Genomic DNA, 9,819 nt, shown 5'->3' with positions numbered 1-9,819 from the left:
TGGTTTATTGGAAACAGTGAAAACTAACAGGCCTCCATTCTCAAAAGAGTACCTGTTTATAGTGGTGTGCTTTTTGTAAATCACAAGAATGCATAATGCTGGAAAACTGTTCTACATGTTGTTCAGCTGTTTGTTGTCATTGCAGCAGCATTGCTGACTGGCAGTTGCTATGTTTATAACAGGAAAAGCAGTCAGTATTTCACCTTTGCCATGTCTTTCCATCCAGTCTTGCATCTGAGTAATGTGAGTCTGTATAAGTGGCAGAATTTCAGACAATGGACAAATGTGACATTATCATTGTAGTTGCTCTGTGAAGACAATTTTCTTCTGTATTCTAAATTTGCACTTATTTTGTTTACAAAGTTGAGCAGTTAGATGCCTAAAACTGAAAATGAAAGTGCAGAACAAAATCACCTGACCTGTGCTTTTTAGCACCAAATTGTTAGGACTGAATAATAAGGGGGGAGAGCACCTCTGATGGCACTATCCAGAACCTTCCTGTCGTTCTGCAGAACAGAGATCTCCTTTAGGTATTTTGTGCCATTTTACCACTGCTTGTGAATTTGGCCTTACCATTTTTTTTAATGTTTCAGAGAGACACAAGAGTTTTAAAAAACAACAACAAGGAATACAGCATTAAAACCAAAAGCTGACAGAAGAATTTTTAGCTGTGAATACACTTTGGTTTAATAGACAAATTAAATTATTTTATTTAGTGTGTGGCACAAAGTGATTAATGATTATACCCTATCCCAGTTTCTTAAACATGTAGACAGATTGATTTTATTCTTCAAAGATCCAAATTTATCTAGGTTTTTTCATACCTAATCTATTAAGGTTTGCTTGACCTCAAAAAGTACAGTATATATTTACAATCATCCACTGAGACAGATAAAGGTAAGCAAGTGGCTGGAGTATATTTTATTGCAAATGAATCATTTTATTTATTGTTTTACATACAAAATTGAAAAAAAATTATGGTACCATTTGTGGCAGTTGAAACATAGCTTACTTTACAAATGTAATGTCTGTACTTACTTGAATTCTAGAATGATTTATTTAGGTACTGTACCACTACATTGAATGGTTCACAATGTCTATACCTATGTTCCTGCTTTCTACCAGTCTTTGAGCCCATTCAATTTGGCAACTCCACTGATCTCCCTGTTTTTGTCCACTTCAAGTAATCAAAAGTGAGTTGTTACACTGAATGGAATCAGCTGAGAGGTGGAAGTCAGCTTACAGCTGATAGTTATCTGCCCTAGTCTAATTCTTAGAATTTTATTGCTCTTCTGTGGCTGCATTCAGACTTCATGCCAAACAAGGGAAGCTTGCCTATCATTTGACCTGGTCTAAACTGATAAACCATAGTTTATAATCTGCAGATAAAACAGGAATCACAGTTTGAAGTAGGTTTGTAAACCATCATTTTTGCTGACCAAGATTTTGTCTAACTATGGTTTGGCATTATGTTTGAATCAACAGACCATAGTTAGGATCATAGTTTGCCTGCTATGGAAACACAAACATTGTTTTTCTGTTCTAAATGATAGTTAACACTATTGGTTTGGCATGATTTCTGAATTAATCCTGTGTTGTTGACAGTTCAGGGTTGCTCAGTGCGGCTGCCACTGAAAAGCATTCCTTCTCAGCAGGGATAATATTCAGTGCCTCTGTCACATGCAACGTTCTAAATGCCACAGCTGTATGCATTGGCAGCCACAAATGCACTGTGTGATTTGGGATCAAGGCATTTGGTAAAGGTAAATGTTATTCCCTGCTATGTTAATGACTAGACCAGGGAAAGGTTTAGAGGTAGCACCTATGGGCTGTAAATAATGCATCAGTGGATCTTCATTTCAGACATTCGTTTGGTGCTCAGGTTAACCTCCTGCAATTTTTTCCCCCATTTTTCTCTGCTAGCCACACCCCTAAAAAAGTAGATGGGGCAGTTCAGATTATAAATAAATGTGAAAATTTTGATCCCTAGTTTGGTAAACTGAACTGTGAGGGTTTTAAAACACCAGTTCTACTTTATCAGTTATCTTTGAAATGCACTCAGTTCAGAGAAAGGATAGGCCCCTGTTACCTCCTTACAAAACAGTTTTTGTTTTTGTTTTGCATTTTTTATTTTATTACTTTTAATGGGCCTTTGCTTTCAGGCTCTTGACTGCAGAAAAAAATACAATATGTGCCTGGAAAAGACAAGTGTTTTATAAACGTTTTTAAAACCTGAATAGCCTTTAATTCTTTAATATCACTACATTTTATGTTGAAAAAGGTTTTCTTCTTGATCTTTCTTTTAATTTGCCATGTGCATTTGTTCACCATTTGTAAACGACAATGGAATTCTCACTTTATTTGTGTAATGTGTATAAACTGGGTTTGTGACTTAAGCATACTCATATATGGTCAGTGGTTACTTTAATATTGTACTGCTGCTGGTTATTTTTTTAAAGTAGACTCCGCCTTTCAATGACAAAGTACCTTTGCTTAGTTACAGAGGGAAAACTCTTTTTATTAAAAAATCACACTTTTCAACTCTTGTCTTAACATATTTTGAAGTTTTCAATATGAGTTTCAATCAAACCTTGGCAGTACAGTATTCTTGTATTTGTTGTTGTCTGTGTGTAGGTACTGGTACCTTTTTTTGTTTTAAAAATGTTTTAAGTGTTGGCTTTAAAGTGAATTTATCTTTAGTATGATAGTAATATGGAAATTATAGGGTTTGTGTGCAGAGAATTTTTTTATAAAAGTGCTTTGTAAAAAAAATGTATTCTAGCTTTCGCGGTACATATGTGTGATAACTTTAATATCCATGACAGTTAAGTGCAATTATTTCATCACTCTAAAAATGCTATTTTTGTGTCGGTTACTGCAGGTGTTCCATGTCTTTGCAAAGTGACACATTTTGATGCCTTCTTGATAGTGGTAGATTTTTTGTAGCTTTCTAGAAACTTTGTATTCATACAGTATCGATTGAAAATAAAGAAAATAAAGTCATTGTTGCTTTTGTTTTAATTGGTATGGAAATTGTCAGTTCTTAGACTCTACAGCTTGACTTAGAAATTAAGGCCAGGAGGGGAGAGGGTTGTGTCATCACTGCTGTCACGGGCTCTATACTAGAGGTGTTTGTGACACCTGCACACAACCACATTGTAGGTAGCTCTGCACATTGTAGTTGCCTCAACAGCTGGTGGGGAAAACTCCTGTTTCTGCCAGAATGGGATGACCTCCAAATTAATTGACTTCCTTGAAGGAAGCTTCACCTATACATCCTATTATACATTGTTTTGTTTTGTTTTGTTTTCTCATAGTCCACCTTTCTTGCTGAGAGTCAAGGCAGATTGCATTTTAAAATGTGCAATAAAACAGTATCAAGAAGGCCCTCGCCAGGTTTTTTTTCATTCTGCAGAATTTGTAAAGCCAAATTGCCCTTTTTAAATAAAGAAAATAGGGTAATAACATATGTCTGTGAAATGTTTTCATTGCTGTTGTTTTCCAGTTTTGTGATCCAGTCTTGTGGCATTGTTGAATGCATTCTGATTTTTGTGATTTTCTTTGTTTGGCTGTATATTATGCTGCTGCCCATTGCACTGTTTTTAATTGCATAATCCACTTTCAATCTACTCAGTGAGAAGAGCAGATTATAAATGAAGTAAATAATTAGATAATACAAATAATTCAATAAAAAGTGACTAAGGGTTTTTCAAAGATTTTAAAACTACAACGTTATTCCATTTTTAAAAATTGGAAAGGCCTTATTTGTATATTCAGCCCTCAAATAATGTTGTTAAAGAAAATCCTTAAACATATTGTAATTGGGATAGAAAACATCCTTCAAAGCTACTTTTTTGTAGTTTCATAAATCATTGTGTTTCACAGTACTAAAACATTCAGAACTTGAAAACACACTTCGACTTGTGGCAAAATATTTCTTTTGCATAGATTCAGGTTTCACTTTTTGTATACCAGTATGTGTCTTTTACAAAGCCATTTTTTAAAATTCAGAACAACAAAAACTCGATTGGAATGTAAAATATCAGACAACTAATATAAACTTCCATGCATTTTAAAGGAAAACATTTAAAATATTTAAAATTAACATCCTTAACATTTTTGATCCTCTGGTATTGTTCCTACTGTACAAATATAGTTCTCTGTGGTGAGGTAAATATTTTTCAGGTTGTCAGGAAGGGCTGTATATCTCTAGAGCACTACAAATTGTTCCAAGAAAACCAAAGTTTTCTTAAGAATGCCTGAGATCCCCCCCCCCACCCCCATAAATATGTTCTGGGAGCTGGGGTGAAAAAAACTTTCCCAATGACAAAACTAATAATTCATTTTCTGGGATGCTTTTTTGTTTACAAAAAGCAAATTGCTAGTTGGTAACTGGCTGTATTTTGAAGACATTTGTTTCCTACTGTACAGAGGACAATATCCTAAATGGAAAATGTTCCAGAGTCACTTTTCTCAGCATTCTGCTAAAAAAGGACAGTCAGGGCGTGGAATACTCTGCAAGTGTGGCTTAAGGCTAAAACATCTTGCCAGGTCATGATCAGAATCATGGGCAGCTTTTGAATAATAATTTACAAGTGAACAATTTTGTTAAAAAGGGGAATGATGAGATGACTTTCTGCTTTGAGTTTAGGATAATTTCTGAGTCCCAGTATGGTGTAGTGGTTAAGAGTGGCAGACTCTAATCTAGAGAACTGGGTTTGATTCCCCCACTCCTCAACATGAAGCCTGCTGGGTGACCTTGGGCTAGTCACAGTTCTCTCAGAACACTCTTGCCGCACCTACCTCACAAGCACTGTTCCCTCTAAGCTGAATTAGTGTGAGCTAGCTCACAGATATTTAGCCTCCAGCTAACACATTTTTGTCTTTGCAAAGGAAGGATGGCCCCAGAACAAATTCATTTATGCAGCAGCCAAATCACTCACTCACAACTTAAATGCCAGTAGCTCACAAAGAAGAATTTTTGCTCACAAGACTCCACAGCTTAGAGGGAGCATTGCTCATAATGTGACTTTTGTGGGGAGAGGAAGGGAAGGAGATTGTAAGCCACTTTGAGACTCCTTGTGGTAGAGAAAAACAGAGTATACGAATCAACTCTTCCTCTTCTTCTTACTCTTCTTACTGGCCACCACTTTCAGAATGAAGAATAGTTTTCTTAACATCTAAGGTAGGGTTGCCAAGCCCAACTCAGGAAATATTTGAGGATGCAGCCAGGAGACAGTCCCATTCTCTAAATAAATAAAAATACAGCAGTGCAGTTCCCCTGAATACAGTCTTCATTTCCTCATCCTTTTTTTTTTTGTCTACCCTGGCAGCTGCACTTCCATACCCCCAGAAGTCAGGCTTTGGAACCATTTCCAAGCATGGCTTTTTAAAGGGACATGCACACACACTCACAAAGCAGCCAAAATAAACAGTTTGCAAGCCCACACTTTTGTGATCTCCCTGGTGGCTATTAGCCACAGTGTGTGCGTGTGTGTATTTTGGCCACTGTGTGATACAGTGTTGGACTGGATGGGCCATTGGCCTGTTCCAACATGACTTCTCTTATGTTCCTACTCATGGGAGTTGCTGAATGTAACAATCTGCTATATTTCAACCAGAACCAGAAGGGAGAGGGTAGAGTTTTCCTCCATCCCATAATTAGGTTCTAGGTAGCTCTTTCATTTTACTATAAAAATGGCTTCTGAAGCAAATGCAAAACAGAAGGACTCTGCTCTCTGCCTTTCTCACAGCTTCACACACAAATCGCTCTGCCTTCTCACCTCACCCCCTGCTTTCCTGCTGCTGAGATTTAAAGGTGCATGATGGCTGTAGGGGCAGGGTTTTCCCCTGTCAGTCAGCTGGCTGGAGGCAGGGAAGAGCCTGCAAACCAAGGGGATCTCCTGTTGGTGCCTGGGGACTGGCAAGCCTAATTTAAGGTTCTCCACAGCAATTGTTATGGAATATAAATCCTGGTTCTCTCACACCTAAGTACAGCTTGTGTCCTTAGACCACAACACAGATATTATCAAGAAATTATGGAACTGTAATTTAGGAATGATGCAAGGTTCTGGATGTTAGTAACTTAAGACAGAGCATTGGTTCCAAAGTTCAGGTTCTCTTAACAGAATCCACGGATCTTCTCCCCACCCCCTGGACTGCAACACACTGAGTTTCCTGAAAAGGTCACCCATCTCCAGGAATAGCATCCCAGGCAGATTAGTGGGCTAAGCCACCTTGAACCACAAGGAAAGTGAGGCTATCTTCCACATCAAATATGTACAAGAGATGTAAAAGACATATGGGCTCATTCATTCCTATCTGGTGGCAGTGCCAGATTATAAACATTTTTTAATAAGGTGTTGGTGAGAGAAATTCTACATATAGATGTACAAAAAGATCCTAGTTGTAGCTCTCTAAAGTGGATACCCAGAGGGATCCCTGTTAATAAGATGTGTTTAATATGAAACATATTCACTGGTTCCAGAACATAGCTGCAGCATGGAGATAGGAGAAAGCACCAGATATTGGGAAATGACTAAGAAAAGTATGGTATACTCTGTAGAAAGGGAAATTATCTGAGGATAGGATGCTCTGAGATGGAAGCAGATATGCACACCTTCATTATTTTTTAATAGAAATAAATTAAAGAATTAGTCAAAAAAGAGATATTGAACTTTGTTTAGATTGTCAAATCTTATCTAATGGATATCTTACATGATGTAGTCTCATGTATTAGGTATTATGAAATAAAAGGGGGAAAGATAGGGTTAAAATGTTTTAATAAAAATAAATATAGTAGGGCAGGAAAGTTACACTCCACTGATAGAAGTGCTTTCCATTAACAATAAATTTAATCAGGATTCAACTTATAGTGTTGAATCATTCGAAGAAATACCAGACAGGAAAATGGAATTGTTCTATAAAGGTAAAAATCAAGGAGTAATTTATGACTCAAAGACTGGACCTTTGCCATGTTTCCTTCACTCCTGTGGTCCATTCTGTCCTTGGGAAATTGATTCCTTGGGCTGCAAGACATGTGGGTTTAGGGAGCTGCACTGAGGAAGGTCCTTTCTCCTTTGCTAATTCAGCTCTGCTGATGTAGGAGGACTATTTCACCTTTCCCCACTCTTTTTAACAGTCCCCAACCCCCCTCGCTTATTAGTCCCTGTGGGTCCTGTCACCCTGACCATCAGTTTCCCACAGGGTAAAAGGAACAAAAGTCTGCAAGCTCCTACTGAGCTCTGGATCCAACCCCACTATAAATGTAATATTTCTCAACACATGTACCAGTCATGGAACGGTACCCCAGAAAATGAATGGGAAAGAGACTGACAACGGATCAGGCAAGTACAGTTGTGCAAGCACAATTAATTCAGCTACCCTGTGGAATATTGTGGTGAAGTTGTATGGTGTACAGATTTCTGGGAAATAAAGAGGCAGATGGAAGGTCAGAGGTGAAGCAGATGTGAAAAGAGGCAGTACTGTCATCATCTGAATGATGAAGGATCTTTGATTGTTCTGAAGTCCTCAAGCAATAGTAATGAATGTGTGGGGGGGCGAGGTAAATTTGGAGGTGACTGGAGATGGAGAGGAAAGAAATCTATTATAAGTACACATTTTAAACATCAGCAAAATTACAACATCTTGAGAGAGATTGGTTGGACATAACTATTTTTATACTAAGAACAGAGAATGTTTTTCTAAGATGCAAAATACATTCTCCCACCAAATGTTAAAATTATTAGAGAATTAGGCTTCTAACATTTTCACAAATTTCACTAAAGATAATCCTGATGTAGGCTCTTAACAACTTCAGCAACCTAATTTCTCTTTGCCCTTGTATTCCTTTAACTGACTCTCATTTGTTGTTAAGATTGCATGCTTTGTGGAGGAAATGTGGTGAAGCTAGTGGGGAAGGCAAAATTACCATGCAGTATAACTATCACTATAGTCAAACCAAGAAGGATGGAGGCATGACTTTAGTATATGTGGCTGTGATGAGCCCTGGCCAGGAGCTCTCAGGTTCACAGGAATTCCAAGGAAATTATACTCTAAATCCAGGTTTGTTTACAAGGAGATTTTTTAATAAAGCATCAAAACATAGAAAGTGCAGGCTAAGTTTCCATCAGCTGGGCCTAGGATGCATGTGCACAGAGAAGATTGCCAGAACTTACAAGTAACCTTTTTTCACCCTGAGTTATGTTGTATGCCTAGGCATCAAGGTCAGCTACACTCAGAGACTATTGCTTTTTATATAACTTGATCTAACTGGAATGAGTGCAAGGGGGGGAATTCTTCATTGGTAGACAAAAAAGGCTCTCAATGCTTCAAACTTGTAATGGTTTGGACAATACAATATATGTCTGTACCTGGGAAACCCAGTTCTACCAAGACGTAGTCTTGGCCCTGTAACTTCTTCATTAAGTGAATAAACTCCTATGATTTCACCATCATAGAGCTCATCATTGATGGAGATTGCGCAGTACTTGACAAAAAAACCAGTCCTTTAAAAAATGGCACAGCAGCCACTGGGTATACACTCATTTTTGAGTGCATTGTTAGCAGGTCCCAGTTGCCTCAGCTGGAAGTTAACACTGTAGAGGAACTCAAGGAAATCTAATGAGATTTCCTTCCTGCAACAGCACCTACTTTGTCCCAGCGTGGGGGAAGGAGGAGAAAGAAGCCCCAAGAAAGACCAGTAAGGCTTTTGTAAATTCTAGCTTGGTCTACACTAGTCCCCATTCACCCTTTGCTTGCCCCTTTAATCTGCAAGTAACTCTCATAAATTCTTTACTCAGAGGCATGGGTTTCGTGTCAGAATTGGCTCAAAGTAACAGTTCTTCAGGGCAGTGAGGAGACAGAGACATTTGTACCTGCTGATAACAGGGGTTGTGAGTTTAAGAAGAGCCCTAGCTGAGGTACATTGGAATTAAAATGCTCTAAGTAAGGAAGGAGGGACATCTCTCCCTTCTTCCACTCCAACTTTGATTGTGGCTAAAGCAGCCATGTGCTCATTTTTAAAAAAACTTGCAGATCCATTTAACTTACTCAGCTGAGCTTTACAAGATGAATTAGATTCCGTTGACCTTTGGTGCAACCCCCCCTTAAAGTATTTGTTAGAACTGCAGGGCAAATAAGGAGATATGACAGGGCTTGTATTGTGCAGCCGCTAATAAGTTCCACTGGCATGATGTCAGACACAGATCTGGAGACTGATGCCTTCAGTCATGTTTAAATGAAGCAATAAGGAAAATCCATTGGCTCTGCAATAATTCATACACTACCATGCTATTGGGCCTGAGGCCTGATTCCTGATGGCTTATTAGTGGCTTTGATTTTATTTTTCCAAGGAGAAATTATGGGCAACATGCTGCCATTCAGTATTCCAACTGGCGCCAATACCAGCTGATTCAGGCTTGAGAGAAATATGCCCTCCCTGACATGTGCAGCAGTCACTGCAATTAAAATTGTTATGCTGCCACTGAGATTTTAATCAATGTGTTTATGATTTTTTTAATGAACTATATTGTGAGCCACCCGGAGTAGGGTGGGCTGTAAGTGGAATTAAATAAATAAATGTGAGAGTACAATCTCAGAATCCAAGAGCAAGTATCCGCCCCAATGCTAGGTTTCCCCTGGCATCACCTAGGACTTCTCTGAAGATCAATGGCTAGATCAGGGTGGCCCTTTTAAAAATGGCAGACAGTAGGCCCAGAGAAGAAGAGAAAAGGTTGGATTTATACCCCACCCTTCACTAGGAGTCTCAGAATGTAAAAACCATGCGTTTCGGCATCAACCTTCATCTGACCCAATTAC

Source organism: Heteronotia binoei, chromosome 21 (genome assembly GCF_032191835.1).
Source record: "Heteronotia binoei isolate CCM8104 ecotype False Entrance Well chromosome 21, APGP_CSIRO_Hbin_v1, whole genome shotgun sequence".
In the NCBI taxonomy this organism is placed as follows: Eukaryota; Metazoa; Chordata; class Lepidosauria; order Squamata; family Gekkonidae; genus Heteronotia; species Heteronotia binoei.
The sequence above is the reverse complement of the archived record's forward strand: the minus strand, read 5'-3'. Positions refer to the sequence as shown.